Source organism: Heterodontus francisci, chromosome 3 (genome assembly GCF_036365525.1).
Source record: "Heterodontus francisci isolate sHetFra1 chromosome 3, sHetFra1.hap1, whole genome shotgun sequence".
NCBI lineage: Eukaryota > Metazoa > Chordata > Chondrichthyes > Heterodontiformes > Heterodontidae > Heterodontus > Heterodontus francisci.
In genome coordinates, this window is record NC_090373.1 from 173,347,541 (window position 1) to 173,367,142 (window position 19,602).

The following is a 19,602-nucleotide window of genomic DNA, read 5'->3' on the forward strand; positions in this document are numbered from 1 at the left end:
GAATACTTTCTGCACCGACTACATTCTAACCGAATACTTTCTGCAACGACTACATTCTAACCGAATCCTTTCTGCATCGACTACATTCTTACCGAATACTTTCTGCAACGACTACATTCTAACCGAATACTTTCTGCATCGAAAACATTCTAACTGAATACTTTCTGCATCGACTACATTCTAACCGAATACTTTCTGCAATGACTACATTCTAACCGAATACTTTCTGCATCGACTACATTCTAACCGAATACTTTCTGCATCGACTGCATTCTAACCGAATACTTTATACATCGACTACATTTTAACCGAATACTTTCTGCATCGACTACATTCTAACCGAATACTTTCTGCAACGACTACATTCTAACCGAATACTTTATACATCGACTACATTCTAACCGAATACTTTCTGCACCGACTACATTCTAACCGAATACATTCTGCACCGACTACTTTCGACATTGACTACATTCTATCCGAATACTTTCTGCACCGACTACATTCTAACCGAATACTTTCTGCACCGACTACTTTCGACATCGACTACATTTTAACCGAATACTTTCTACAACAACTACATTCTAACCGAATACTTTCTGCATCGACTACATTTTAACCGAATACTTTCTACAACAACGACATTCTAACCGAATTCTTTATACATCGACTACATTCTAACCGAATACTTTCTGCATCGACTACATTCTAACCGAATACTTTCTGCAACGACTACATTCTAACCGAATACTTTCTGCATCGAAAACATTCTAACCGAATACTTTCTGCAATGACTACATTCTAACCGAATACTTTCTGCATCGAAAACATTCTAACCGAATACTTTCTGCATCGACTACATTCTAACCGAATACTTTCTGCATCGACTACATTCTAACCGAATACTTTATACATCGACTACATTTTAACCGAATACTTTCTGCATCGACTACATTCTAACCGAATAGTTTCTGCACCGACTACTTTCGACATCGACTACATTCTAACTGAATACTTTCTGAATCGACTACATTTTAACCGAATACATTATACATCGACTACATTCTAACCGAATACTTTCAGCATCGACTACATTTTAACCGAATACTTTATACATCGACTACATTCTAACCGAATACTTTCTGCACCGACTACTTTCGACATCGACTACATTCTAACCGAATACTTTCTGCACCGACTACTTTCTGCACCGACTACATTCTAACCGAATACTTTATACATCGACTACATTCTAACCGAATACATTCTGCACCGACTACTTTCTACATCGACTACATTCTAACCGAATACTTTCTGCACCGACTACTTTCTGCACCGACTACATTCTAACCGAATACTTTATACATCGACTACATTCTAACCGAATACATTCTGCACCGACGACATTCTAACCGAATACTTTCTGCATCGACTACATTCTAACCGAATACTTTCTGCAACGACTACATTCTAACCGAATACTTTCTGCATCGAAAACATTCTAACCGAATACTTTCTGCATCGACTACATTCCAACCGAATACTTTCTGCATCGACTACATTCTAACCGAATACTTTCTGCAACGACTACATTCTAACCGAATACTTTCTGCATCGACTACATTCTAACCGAATACTTTCTGCAACGACTACATTCTCACCGAATACTTTCTGCATCGAAAACATTCTAACTGAATACTTTCTGCATCGACTACATTCTAACCGAATACTTTCTGCAATGACTACATTCTAACCGAATACTTTCTGCATCGACTACATTCTAATCGAATACTTTATACATCGACTACATTTTAACCGAATACTTTCTGCATCGACTACATTCTAACCGAATACTTTCTGCAACGACTACATTCTAACCGAATACTTTATACATCGACTACATTCTAACCGAATACTTTCTGCAACGACTACTTTCTACATCGACGACATTCTAACCGAATACTTTCTGCACCGACTACTTTCTACATCGATTGCATTCTAACCGAATACTTTATACATCGACTACATTCTAACCGAATACTTTCTGCACCGACTACATTCTAACCGAATACTTTCTGCACCGACTACTTTCGACATTGACTACATTCTATCCGAATACTTTCTGCACCGACTACATTCTAACCGAATACTTTCTGCAACGACTACTTTCGACATCGACTACATTCTAACCGAATACTTTCTACAACAACTACATTCTAACCGAATACTTTCTGCACCGACTACATTCTAACCGAATACTTTCTGCACCGACTACATTCTAACCGAGTACTTTCTGCATCGACAACATTCTAACCGAATACTTTCTGCACCGACTACATTCTCACCGAATACTTTCTGCACCGACTACATTCTAACCGAGTACTTTCTGCATCGACAACATTCTAACCAAATACTTTCTGCCTCGACTACATTTTAACCGAATACTTTATACATCGACTACATTCTAACCGAATACTTTCTACAACAACTACATTCTAACCGAATACTTTATACATCGACTACATTCTAACCGAGTACTTTCTGCACCGACTACTTTCTGCATCGACGACATTCTAACCGAATACTTTCTGCACCGACTACTTTCTAGATCGACTACATTCTAACCGAATACTTTATACATCGACTACATTCTAACCGAATACTTTCTGCACCGACTACTTTCTGCACCGACTACATTCTAACCGAATACTTTCTGCACCGACTACATTCTAACCGAGTACTTTCTGCATCGACTACATTCTAACCGAATACTTTCTGCACCGACCACATTCTCACCGAATACTTTCTGCACCGACTACATTCTAACCGAGTACTTTCTGCATCAATAACATTCTAAACAAATACTTTCTGCACCGACTACTTTCTGCACCGACTACATTCTAACCGAATACTTTCTGCACCGACTACATTCTCACCGAATACTTTCTGCACCGACTACTTTCTGCACCGACTACATTCTAACAGAATACTTTCTGCACCGACTACATTCTAAACGAATACTTTCTGCACCGACTACATTCTAACCGAGTACTTTCAGCATCGACAACATTCTAACCGAATACTTTCTGCACCGACTACATTCTAACCGAATACTTTCTGCACCGACTACATTCTAACCGAATACTTTCTGCACCGACTACATTCTAAACAAATACTTTCTGCCTCGACTACATTCTAACCGAATAGTTTCTGCACCGACTACTTTCGACATCGACTACATTCTAACTGAAGACTTTCTGAATCGACTACATTTTAACCGAATACTTTATACATCGACTACATTCTAACCGAATACTTTCAGCATCGACTACATTTTAACCGAATACTTTATACATCGACTACATTCTAACCGAATACTTTCTGCACCGACTACTTTCGACATCGACTACATTCTAACTGAATACTTTCTGCATCGACTACATTTTAACCGAATACTTTCTACATCGACTACATTCTAACCGAATAGTTTCTGCACCGACTACTTTCGACATCGACTACATTCTAACTGAATACTTTCTGAATCGACTACATTTTAACCGAATACTTTATACATCGACTACATTCTAACCGAATACTTTCAGCATCGACTACATTTTAACCGAATACTTTATACATCGACTACATTCTAACCGAATACTTTCTGCACCGACTACTTTCGACATCGACTACATTCTAACTGAATACTTTCTGCATCGACTACATTTTAACCGAATACTTTCTACATCGACTACATTCTAACCGAATACTTTCTACATCGACTACATTCTAACCGAATAGTTTCAGCACCGACTACTTTCGACATCGACTACATTCTAACTGAATACTTTCTGAATCGACTACATTTTAACCGAATACTTTATACATCGACTACATTCTAACCGAATACTTTCAGCATCGACTACATTTTAACCGAATACTTTATACATCGACTACATTCTAACCGAATACTTTCTGCACCGACTACTTTCGACATCGACTACATTCTAACTGAATACTTTCTCCATCGACTACATTCTAACCGAATACTTTCTGCACCGACTACTTTCTACATCGACTACATTCTAACCGAATACTTTCTGCACCGACTACTTTCTGCACCGACTACATTCTAACCAAATACTTTATACATCGACTACATTCTAACCGAATACTTTCTGCACCGACTACTTTCTGCACCGACTACATTCTAACCGAATACTTTCTGCACCGACTACATTCTAACCGAGTCCTTTCTGCATCGACAACATTCTAACCGAATACTTTCTGCACCGACTACATTCTAACCGAATACTTTCTGCACCGACTACATTCTAACCGAGTACTTTCTGCATCGACAACATTCTAACCAAATACTTTCTGCCTCGACTACATTCTAACCGAATAGTTTCTGCACCGACTACATTCTAACCGAATACTTTCTGCAACGACTACATTCTAACCAAATACTTTATACATCGACTACATTCTAACCGAATACTTTCTGCAACGACTTCATTCTAAACAAATACTTTCTGCAACGACTACATTCTAACTGAATAGTTTCTGCATCGACTACATTCTGACCGAATACTTTCTGCACCGACTACATTCTAACCGAATACTTTCTGCACCGACTACATTCTAACCGAGTACTTTCTGCATCGACAACATTCTAACCAAATACTTTCTGCCTCGACTACATTCTAACCGAATAGTTTCTGCACCGACTACATTCTAACCGAATACTTTCTGCAACGACTACATTCTAACCAAATACTTTATACATCGACTACATTCTAACCGAATACTTTCTGCAACGACTTCATTCTAAACAAATACTTTCTGCAACGACTACATTCTAACTGAATAGTTTCTGCATCGACTACATTCTGACCGAATAGTTTCTGCACCGACTACATTCTAACCGATTACTTTCTACATCGACTACATTCTAACCGAAAACTTTCTGCAACGACTACATTCTAACCGAATACTTTCTGCAACGACTACATTCTAACCGAATACTTTATACATCGACTAGATTTTAACCGAATACTTTCTGCAACGACTACATTCTAACCGAATACTTTCTGCATCGACTACATTCTAACCGAATACTTTCTGCATCGACTACATTTTAACCGAATACTTTCTGCATCGACTACATTCTAACCGAATACTTTCTGCAACGACTACATTCGAACCGAATACTTTATACATCGACTACATTTTAACCGAATACTTTCTGCATCGACTACATTCTAACCGAATACTTTCTGCAACGACGACATTCTAACCGAGTACTTTCTGCATCGACTACATTCTAACCGAATACTTTCTGCAACGACTACATTCTAAACGAATACTTTCTGCATCGACTACATTCTAACCGAATACTTTCTGCAACGACTCCATTCTAACCGAATACTTTATACATCGACAACATTCTAACCGAATACTTTCTGCAACGACTACATTCTAACCGAATACTTTATACATCGACTACATTCTAACCGAATACTTTATACATCGATTACATTCTAACCGAATACTTTCTGCAACGACTACATTCTAACCGAGTACTTTCTGCATCGATAACATTCTAACCGAATACTTTCTGCACTGACTACATTCTAAACAAATACTTTCTGCCTCGACTACATTCTAACCGAATAGTTTCTACAACAACTACATTCTAACTGAATACTTTCTGCATCGACTACATTTTAACCGAATACTTTCTGCACCGACTACATTTTAACCGAATACTTTCTGCACCGACTACATTCTAAGCGAATACTTTCTGCAACGACTGCATTCTGACTGAGTACTTTATACATCGACTACATTCTAACCGAATACTTTCTGCACCGACTACTTTCGACATCGACTACATTTTAACCGAATACTTTATACATCGACTACATTCTAACCCAATACTTTCTGCACCGACTACTTTCTACATCGACTACATTCTAACCGAATACTTTCTGCACCGACTACTTTCTGCACCGACTTCATTCTAACCGAATACTTTCTGCACCGACTACATTCTAACCGAATACTTTATACATCGACAACATTCTAACCGAATACTTTCTGCAACGACTCCATTCTAACCGAATACTTTATACATCGACAACATTCTAACCGAATACTTTCTGCAACGACTACATTCTAACCGAACACTTTATACATCGACTACATTCTAACCGAATACTTTATACATCGATTACATTCTAACCGAATACTTTCTGCACCGACTACATTCTAACCGAGTACTTTCTGCATCGATAACAGTCTAACCGAATACTTTCTGCACTGACTACATTCTAAACAAATACTTTCTGCCTCGACTACATTCTAACCGAATAGTTTCTCCAACAACTACATTCTAACTGAATACTTTCTGCATCGACTACATTTTAACCGAATACTTTCTGCACCGACTACATTTTAACCGAATACTTTCTGCACCGACTACATTCTAAGCGAATACTTTCGGCAACGACTACATTCTGACTGAGTACTTTATACATCGACTACATTCTAACCGAATACTTTCTGCACCGACTACTTTCGACATCGACTACATTTTAACCGAATACTTTATACATCGACTACATTCTAACCGAATACTTTCTGCACCGACTACTTTCTACATCGACTACATTCTAACCGAATACTTTCTGCACCGACTACTTTCTGCACCGACTTCATTCTAACCGAATACTTTCTGCACCGACTACATTCTAACCGAATACTTTCTGCACCGACTACATTCTAACCGAATACTTTCTGCACCGACTACATTTTAACCGAGTACTTCCTGCATCGACAACATTCTAAACAAATACTTTCTGCCTCGACTACATTCTAACCGAATAGTTTCTGCACCGACTACATTCTAACCGAATACTTTCTGCAACGACTACATTCCAACCGAATAGTTTCTGCAACGACTACATTCTAACCGAATACTTTATACATCGACTACATTCTAACCGAATACTTTCTGCATCGACTACATTTTAACCGAATACTTTCTGCATCGACTACATTCTAACCGAATAGTTTCTGCATCGACTACATTCTAACCGATTACTTTCTACATCGACTACATTCTAACCGAATACTGTCTGCATCGACTACATTTTAACCGAGTACTTTCTACATCGACTACATTTTAACCGAATACTTTCTGCATCGACTACATTCTAACCGAATACTTTCTGCATCGACAACATTCTAACCGAATACTTTCTGCAGTGACTACATTCTAATCGAATACTTTCTGCATCGACAACTTTCTAACCGAATACTTTCTGCAACGACTACATTCTAACCGAATACTTTCTGCAACGACTACATTCTAACCGAATACTTTCTGCATCGACTACATTCTAACCGAATACTTTCTGCAACGACTACATTCTAACCGAATACTTTCTGCATCGACAACATTCTAACCGAATACTTTCTGCATCAACAACATTCTAAACAAATACTTTCTGCAACGACTACATTCTAACCGAATACTTTCTGCATCGACAACATTCTAACCGAATACTTTCTACATCGACTACATTCTAACCGAATACTTTCTGCAACGACTACATTCTAACCGAATAGTTTCTGCATCGACAACATTCTAAGAGAATACTTTCTGCATCGACTACATTCTAACCGAATACTTTCTGCACCGACTACATTCTAACCGAATACTTTCTGCACCGACTACATTCTAACCGAATACTTTCAGCATCGACTAAAGTTTAACCGAATACTTTATGCATCGACTACATTCTAACCGAATACTTTCTGCACCGACTACTTTCTCCATCGACTACATTCTAACCGAATACTTTCTGCACCGACTACTTTCTACATCGACTACATTCTAACCGAATACTTTCTGCACCGACTACTTTCTCCATCGACTACATTCTAACCGAATACTTTCTGCACCGACTACTTTCTACATCGACTACATTCTAACCGAATACTTTCTGCACCGACTACTTTCTGCACCGACTACATTCTAACCGAATACTTTCTGCACCGACTACATTCTAACCGAGTCCTTTCTGCATCGACAACATTCTAACCGAATACTTTCTGCATCGACAACATTCTAACCAAATACTTTCTGCCTCGACTACATTCTAACCGAATAGTTTCTGCACCGACTACATTCTAACCGAATACTTTCTGCAACGACTACATTCTAACCAAATACTTTATACATCGACTACATTCTAACCGAATACTTTCTGCAACGACTTCATTCTAAACAAATACTTTCTGCAACGACTACATTCTAACCGAATAGTTTCTGCACCGACTACATTCTAACCGATTACTTTCTACATCGACTACATTCTAACCGAAAACTTTCTGCAACGACTACATTCTAACCGAATACTTTCTGCAACGACTACATTCTAACCGAATACTTTATACATCGACTAGATTTTAACCGAATACTTTCTGCAACGACTACATTCTAACCGAATACTTTCTGCATCGACTACATTCTAACCGAATACTTTATACATCGTCTACATTCTAACCGAATACTTTCTGCATCGACTACATTCTAACCGAATACTTTCTGCAACGACTACATTCGAACCGAATACTTTATACATCGACTACATTTTAACCGAATACTTTCTGCATCGACTACATTCTAACCGAATACTTTCTGCAACGACGACATTCTAACGGAGTACTTTCTGCATCGACTACATTCTAACCGAATACTTTCTGCAACGACTACATTCTAACCGAATACTTTCTGCATCGACTACATTCTAACCGAATACTTTCTGCAACGACGACATTCTAACGGAGTACTTTCTGCATCGACTACATTCTAACCGAATACTTTCTGCAACGACCACATTCTAACCGAATACTTTATACATCGACAACATTCTAACCGAATACTTTCTGCAACGACTACATTCTAACCGAATACTTTATACATCGATTACATTCTAACCGAATACTTTCTGCACCGACTACATTCTAACCGAGTAATTTCTGCATCGATAACATTCTAACCGAATACTTTCTGCACTGACTACATTCTAAACAAATACTTTCTGCCTCGACTACATTCTAACCGAATAGTTTCTACAACAACTACATTCTAACTGAATACGTTCTGCATCGACTACATTTTAACCGAATACTTTCTGCACCGACTACATTTTAACCGAATACTTTCTGCACCGACTACATTCTAACCGAATACTTTCTGCAACGACTACATTCTGACTGAGTACTTTATACATCGACTACATTCTAACCGAATACTTTCTGCACCGACTACTTTCGACATCGACTACATTTTAACCGAATACTTTATACATCGACTACATTCTAACCGAATACTTTCTGCACCGACTACTTTCTACATCGACTACATTCTAACCGAATACTTTCTGCACCGACTACTTTCTGCACCGACTTCATTCTAACCGAATACTTTCTGCACCGACTACATTCTAACCGAATACTTTATGCACCGACTACATTTTAACCGAGTACTTCCTGCATCGACAACATTCTAAACAAATACTTTCTGCCTCGACTACATTCTAACCGAATAGTTTCTGCACCGACTACATTCTAACCGAATACTTTCTGCAACGACTACATTCCAACCGAATAGTTTCTGCAACGACTACATTCTAACCGAATACTTTATACATCGACTACATTCTAACCGAATACTTTCTGCATCGACAACATTTTAACCGAATACTTTCTGCATCGACTACATTCTAACCGATTACTTTCTACATCGACTACATTCTAACCGAATACTTTCTGCATCGACTACATTTTAACCGAGTACTTTCTACATCGACTACATTTTAACCGAATACTTTCTGCATCGACTACATTCTAACCGAATACTTTCTGCATCGACAACATTCCAACCGAATACTTTCTGCAGTGACTACATTCTAATCGAATACTTTCTGCATCGACAACTTTCTAACCGAATACTTTCTGCAACGACTACATTCTAACCGAATACTTTCTGCATCGACTACATTCTAACCGAATACTTTCTGCATCGACAACATTCTAACCGAATACTTTCTGCATCGACAACATTCTAAACAAATACTTTCTGCAACGACTACATTCTAACCGAATACTTTCTGCATCGACAACATTCTAAACAAATACTTTCTGCAACGACTACATTTTAACCGAATACTTTCTACATCGACTACATTCTAACCGAATACTTTCTGCAACGACTACATTCTAACCGAATAGTTTCTGCATCGACAACATTCTAAGAGAATACTTTCTGCATCGACTACATTCTAACCGAATACTTTCTGCAACGACTCCATTCTAACCGAATACTTTATACATCGACAACATTCTAACCGAATACTTTCTGCATCGACAACATTCTAACCGAATACTTTCTGCAGTGACTACATTCTAATCGAATACTTTCTGCATCGACAACTTTCTAACCGAATACTTTCTGCAATGACTACATTCGAACCGAATATTTTCTGCATCGACTACATTCTAACCGAATACTTTCGACATCGACTACATTCTAACCGAATACTTTCTGCAACGACTACATTCTAACCGAATACTTTCTACATCGACTACATTCTAACCGAATACTTTCTGCATCGACAACATTCTAACCGAATACTTTCTGCATCGACTACATTTTAACCGAATACTTTCTGAATCGACTACATTCAAACCGAATACTTTCTGCAACGACTACATTCAAACCGAATACATTCTGCAACGACTACATTCTAACCGAATACTTTATACATCGACTACATTCTAACCGAATACTTTCTGCATCGACTACATTCTAACCGAATACTTTCTGCACCGACTACTTTCTGCACCGACTACATTCTAACCAAATACTTTATACATCGACTACATTCTAACCGAATACTTTCTGCACCGACTACTTTCTGCACCGACTACATTCTAACCGAATACTTTCTGCACCGACTGCATTCTAACCGAATACTTTCTGCATCGACAACATTCTAACCGAATTCTTTCTGCACCGACTACATTCTAACCGAATACTTTCTGCACCGACTGCATTCTAACCGAGTACTTTCTGCATCGACAACATTCTAACCAAATACTTTCTGCCTCGACTACATTCTAACCGAATAGTTTCTGCACCGACTACATTCTAACCGAATACTTTCTGCAACGACTACATTCTAACCAAATACTTTATACATCGACTACATTCTAACCGAATACTTTCTGCAACGACTTCATTCTAAACAAATACTTTCTGCAACGACTACATTCTAACCGAATAGTTTCTGCATCGACTACATTCTGACCGAATAGTTTCTGCACCGACTACATTCTAACCGATTACTTTCTACATCGACTACATTCTAACCGAAAACTTTCTGCAACGACTACATTCTAACCGAATACTTTCTGCAACGACTACATTCTAACCGAATACTTTATACATCGACTAGATTTTAACCGAATACTTTCTGCATCGACTACATTCTAACCGAATACTTTCTGCAACGACGACATTCTAACGGAGTACTTTCTGCATCGACTACATTCTAACCGAATACTTTCTGCAACGACTACATTCTAACCGAATACTTTCTGCATCGACTACATTCTAACCGAATACTTTCTGCAACGACGACATTCTAACGGAGTACTTTCTGCATCGACTACATTCTAACCGAATACTTTCTGCAACGACCACATTCTAACCGAATACTTTATACATCGACAACATTCTAACCGAATAGTTTCTGCAACGACTACATTCTAACCGAATACTTTATACATCGATTACATTCTAACCGAATACTTTCTGCACCGACTACATTCTAACCGAGTAATTTCTGCATCGATAACATTCTAACCGAATACTTTCTGCACTGACTACATTCTAAACAAATACTTTCTGCCTCGACTACATTCTAACCGAATAGTTTCTACAACAACTACATTCTAACTGAATACTTTCTGCATCGACTGCATTTTAACCGAATACTTTCTGCACCGACTACATTTTAACCGAATACTTTCTGCACCGACTACATTCTAACCGAATACTTTCTGCAACGACTACATTCTGACTGAGTACTTTATACATCGACTACATTCTAACCGAATACTTTCTGCACCGACGACTTTCGACATCGACTACATTTTAACCGAATACTTTATACATCGACTACATTCTAACCGAATACTTTCTGCACCGACTACTTTCTACATCGACTACATTCTAACCGAATACTTTCTGCACCGACTACTTTCTGCACCGACTTCATTCTAACCGAATACTTTCTGCACCGACTACATTCTAACCGAATACTTTATGCACCGACTACATTTTAACCGAGTACTTCCTGCATCGACAACATTCTAAACAAATACTTTCTGCCTCGACTACATTCTAACCGAATAGTTTCTGCACCGACTACATTCTAACCGAATACTTTCTGCAACGACTACATTCCAACCGAATAGTTTCTGCAACGACTACATTCTAACCGAATACTTTATACATCGACTACATTCTAACCGAATACTTTCTGCATCGACTACATTTTAACCGAATACTTTCTGCATCGACTACATTCTAACCGATTACTTTCTACATCGACTACATTCTAACCGAATACTTTCTGCATCGACTACATTTTAACCGAGTACTTTCTACATCGACTACATTTTAACCGAATACTTTCTGCATCGACTACATTCTAACCGAATACTTTCTGCATCGACAACATTCCAACCGAATACTTTCTGCAGTGACGACATTCTAATCGAATACTTTCTGCATCGACAACTTTCTAACCGAATACTTTCTGCAACGACTACATTCTAACCGAATACTTTCTGCATCGACTACATTCTAACCGAATACTTTCTGCATCGACAACATTCTAACCGAATACTTTCTGCATCGACAACATTCTAAACAAATACTTTCTGCAACGACTACATTCTAACCGAATACTTTCTGCATCGACAACATTCTAAACAAATACTTTCTGCAACGACTACATTTTAACCGAATACTTTCTACATCGACTACATTCTAACCGAATACTTTCTGCAACGACTACATTCTAACCGAATAGTTTCTGCATCGACAACATTCTAAGAGAATACTTCCTGCATCGACTACATTCTAACCGAATACTTTCTGCAACGACTCCATTCTAACCGAATACTTTATACATCGACAACATTCTAACCGAATACTTTCTGCATCGACAACATTCTAACCGAATACTTTCTGCAGTGACTACATTCTAATCGAATACTTTCTGCATCGACAACTTTCTAACTGAATACTTTCTGCAATGACTACATTCGAACCGAATATTTTCTGCATCGACTACATTCTAACCGAATACTTTCGACATCGACTACATTCTAACCGAATACTTTCTGCAACGACTACATTCTAACCGAATACTTTCTACATCGACTACATTCTAACCGAATACTTTCTGCATCGACAACATTCTAACCGAATACTTTCTGCATCGACTACATTTTAACCGAATACTTTCTGAATCGACTACATTCAAACCGAATACTTTCTGCAACGACTACATTCAAACCGAATACATTCTGCAACGACTACATTCTAACCGAATACTTTATACATCGACTACATTCTAACCGAATACTTTCTGCATCGACTACATTCTAACCGAATACTTTCTGCACCGACTACTTTCTGCACCGACTACATTCTAACCAAATACTTTATACATCGACTACATTCTAACCGAATACTTTCTGCACCGACTACTTTCTGCACCGACTACATTCTAACCGAATACTTTCTGCACCGACTGCATTCTAACCGAGTCCTTTCTGCATCGACAACATTCTAACCGAATTCTTTCTGCACCGACTACATTCTAACCGAATACTTTCTGCACCGACTACATTCTAACCGAGTACTTTCTGCATCGACAACATTCTAACCAAATACTTTCTGCCTCGACTACATTCTAACCGAATAGTTTCTGCACCAACTACATTCTAACCGAATACTTTCTGCAACGACTACATTCTAACCAAATACTTTATACATCGACTACATTCTAACCGAATACTTTCTGCAACGACTTCATTCTAAACAAATACTTTCTGCAACAACTACATTCTAACCGAATAGTTTCTGCATCGACTACATTCTGACCGAATAGTTTCTGCACCGACTACATTCTAACCGATTACTTTCTACATCGACTACATTCTAACCGAAAACTTTCTGCAACGACTACATTCTAACCGAATACTTTCTGCAACGACTACATTCTAACCGAATACTTTATACATCGACTAGATTTTAACCGAATACTTTCTGCAACGACTACATTCTAACCGAATACTTTCTGCATCGACTACATTCTAACCGAATACTTTATACATCGACTACATTTTAACCGAATACTTTCTGCATCGACTACATTCTAACCGAATACTTTCTGCAACGACTACATTCTAAACGAATACTTTCTGCAACGACTACATTCTAACCGAATACTTTCTGCAACGACTACATTCGAACCGAATACTTTCTGCAACGACTACATTCTAACCGAATACTTTATACATCGACTACATTCTAACCGAATACTTTCTGCAACGACTACATTCTAAACGAATACTTTCTGCAACGACTACATTCTAACCGAATACTTTATACATCGACTACATTCTAACCGAATACTTTCTGCAACGACTACATTCGAACCGAATACTTTCTGCAACGACTACATTCTAACCGAATACTTTATACATCGACTAGATTTTAACCGAATACTTTCTGCAACGACTACATTCTAACCGAATACTTTCTGCATCGACTACATTCTAACCGAATACTTTATACATCGACTACGTTTTAACCGAATACTTTCTGCATCGACTACATTCTAACCGAATACTTTCTGCAACGACTACATTCTAACCGAATACTTTCTGCATCGACTACATTCTAACCGAATACTTTCTGCAACGACGACATTCTAACCGAATACTTTCTGCATCGACTACATTCTAACCGAATACTTTCTGCAACGACTACATTCTAAACGAATACTTTCTGCATCGACTACATTCTAACCGAATACTTTCTGCAACGACTACATTCTAACCGAATACTTTATACATCGACAACATTCTAACCGAATACTTTCTGCAACGACTACATTCTAACTGAATACTTTATACATCGACCAAATTCTAACCGAATACTTTATACATCGATTACATTCTAACCGAATACTTTCTGCACCGACTACATTCTAACCGAGTACTTTCTGCATCGATAACATTCTAACCGAATACTTTCTGCACTGACTACATTCTAAACAAATACTTTCTGCCTCGACTACATTCTAACCGAATAGTTTCGACAACAACTACATTCTAACTGAATACTTTCTGCATCGACTACATTTTAACCGAATACTTTCTGCACCGACTACATTTTAACCGAATACTTTCTGCATCGACTACATTCTAACCGAATACTTTCTGCACCGACTACTTTCGACATCGACTACATTTTAACCGAATACTTTATACATCGACTACATTCTAACCGAATACTTTCTGCACCGACTACATTTTAACCGAATACTTTCTGCATCAACTACATTTTAACCGAATACTTTCTGCATCGACTACATTCTAACCGAATAGTTTCTGCATCGACTACATTCTAACCGATTACTTTCTACATCGACTACATTCTAACCGAATACTTTCTGCATCGACTACATTTTAACCGAATACTTTCTACATCGACTACATTTTAACCGAATACTTTCTGCCTCGACTACATTCTAACCGAATACTTTCTGCATCGACAACATTCTAACCGAATACTTTCTGCAGTGACTACATTCTAATCGAATACTTTCTGCATCGACAACTTTCTAACCGAATACTTTCTGCAACGACTACATTCTAACCGAATACTTTCTGCATCGACTACATTCTAACCGAATACTTTCTGCAACGACTACTTTCTAACCGAATACTTTCTACATCGACTACATTCTAACCGAATACTTTCTGCAACGACTACATTCTAACCGAATACTTTCTGCATCGACAACATTCTAACCGAATACTTTCTGCATCGACAACATTCTAAACAAATACTTTCTGCAACGACTACATTCTAACCGAATACTTTCTGCATCGACAACATTCTAACCGAATACTTTCTACATCGACTACATTCTAACCGAATACTTTCTGCAACGACTACATTCTAACCGAATAGTTTCTGCATCGACAACATTCTAAGAGAATACTTTCTGCATCGACTACATTCTAACCGAATACTTTCTGCAACGACTACATTCTAACCGAATACTTTATACAGCGACAACATTCTAACCGAATACTTTCTGCATCGACAACATTCTAAACAAATACTTTCTGCAACGACTACATTCTAACCGAATACTTTCTGCATCGACAACATTCTAACCGAATACTTTCTACATCGACTACATTCTAACCGAATACTTTCTGCAACGACTACATTCTAACCGAATAGTTTCTGCATCGACAACATTCTAAGAGAATACTTTCTGCATCGACTACATTCTAACCGAATACTTTCTGCAACGACTACATTCTAACCGAATACTTTATACATCGACAACATTCTAACCGAATACTTTCTGCATCGACAACATTCTAACCGAATACTTTCTGCAGTGACTACATTCTAATCAAATACTTTCTGCATCGACAACTTTCTAACCGAATACTTTCTGCAACGACTACATTCTAACCGAATATTTTCTGCATCGACTACATTCTAACCGAATACTTTCTACATCGACTACATTCTAACCGAATACTTTCTACATCGACTACATTCTAACCGAATACTTTATACATCGACAACATTCTAACCGAATACTTTCTGCATCGACAACATTCTAACCGAATACTTTATACATCGACAACATTCTAACCGAATACTTTCTGCATCGACAACATTCTAACCGAATACTTTCTGCAGTGACTACATTCTAATCAAATACTTTCTGCATCGACAACTTTCCAACCGAATACTTTCTGCAACGACTACATTCTAACCGAATATTTTCTGCATCGACTACATTCTAACCGAATACTTTCTGCAACGACTACATTCTAACCGAATCCTTTCTGCATCGACAACATTCTAACCGAATACTTTCTGCATCGACTACATTTTCACCGAATACTTTCTGCATCGACTACATTCAAACCGAATACTTTCTGCAACGACTACATTCAAACCGAATACTTTCTGCAACGACTACATTCTAACCGAATACTTTATACATCGACTACATTCTAACCGAATACTTTCTGCATCGATAACATTCTCACCGAATACTTTCTGCATCGACTACATTCTAACCGAATACTTTCTGCATCGACTACATTATAACCGAATACTTTCTACACCGACTGCATTCTAAACTGACTACATTCCAAACTGACTACATTCTAAAACGACTACATTCTACACCGACTACATTCCAAACTGACTACATTCCAAACTGACTACATTCTAAAACGACTACATTCTACACCGACTACATTCCAAACCGACTACATTCCAAACTGACTACATTCTACACCGACTACATTCCAAACTGACTACATTCTAAACCTACTACATTCCAAACCGACTACATTCTACACCGACTACATTCCAAACTGACTACATTCCAAACTGACTACATTCCAAACCGACTACATTCCAAACTGACTACATTCTAAACCGTCTCCATGCTACACCAACTACATTCCAAACCGACTGCATTCTGAACCGACTGCATTCTACACCGACTACATTCTACACCGACTACATTCTACACCGACTACATTCCAAACCTACTACATTCCAATCCGACTACATTCTAAACCGACTACATTCCAAACCTACTACATTCCAAACCGACTACATTCTAAACCGACTACATTCTAAACTGACTACATTCTAAAACGACTACATTCCAAACCTACTACATTCTAAATCGACTACATTCCAAACCGACTACATTCTAAACCGACTGCATTCTAAACCGACTGCATTCTAAACCGACTACATTCTAAACCGACTGCATTCTAAACCGACTACATTCTAAACCGACTACATTCTAAACTGACTACATTCTAAACCGACTACATTCCAAACCTACTACATTCCAAACCGACTACATTCTAAACCGACTACATTCCAAACCTACTACATTCCAATCCGACTACATTCTAAACCGACTACATTCCAAACCTACTACATTCCAAACCGACTACATTCTAAACCGACTACATTCTAAACTGACTACATTCTAAAACGACTACATTCCAAACCTACTACATTCCAATCCGACTACATTCTAAACCGACTACATTCCAAACCTACTACATTCCAAACCGACTACATTCTAAACCGACTACATTCTAAACTGACTACATTCTAAATCGACTACATTCCAAACCGACTACATTCTAAACCGACTGCATTCTAAACCGACTGCATTCTAAACCTACTACATTCCAAACCGACTACATTCTAAACCGACTACATTCCAAACCTACTACATTCCAATCCGACTACATTCTAAACCGACTACATTCCAAACCTACTACATTCCAAACCGACTACATTCTAAACCGACTACATTCTAAACTGACTACATTCTAAATCGACTACATTCCAAACCGACTACATTCTAAACCGACTGCATTCTAAACCGACTGCATTCTAAACCGACTACATTCTAAACCGACTGCATTCTAAACCGACTACATTCTAAACCGACTACATTCTAAACCGACTACATTCTAAACTGACTACATTCTAAACCGACTACATTCCAAACCTACTACATTCCAAATCGACTACATTCTAAACCGACTGCATTCTAAACCGACTACATTCTAAACCGACTACATTCTAAACTGACTACATTCTAAACCGACTACATTCCAAACCTACTACATTCCAAACCGACTACATTCTAAACCGACTACATTCCAAACCTACTACATTCTAAACCGACTGCATTCTAAACCGACTACATTCCAAACCTACTACATTCTAAACCGACTACATTCTACACCTACTACATTCTAAACCGACTACATTCCAAACCTACTACATTCCAAACCGACTACATTCTACACCGACTACATTCTAAACCGACTACATTCCAAACCTACTACATTCTAAACCGACTGCATTCTAAACCGACGACATTCCAAACCTACTACATTCTAAACCGACTGCATTCTAAACCGACGACATTCCAAACCTACTACATTCTAAACCGACTGCATTCTAAACCGACGACATTCCAAACCTACTACATTCTAAACCGACTGCATTCTAAACCGACGACATTCCAAAGCGACTGCATTCCAAACCGACTGCATTCTAAACCGACGACATTCCAAACTGACGACATTCTCCACCGACTACATTCGAAACTGACTACATTCTAAACCTACTACATTCCAAAC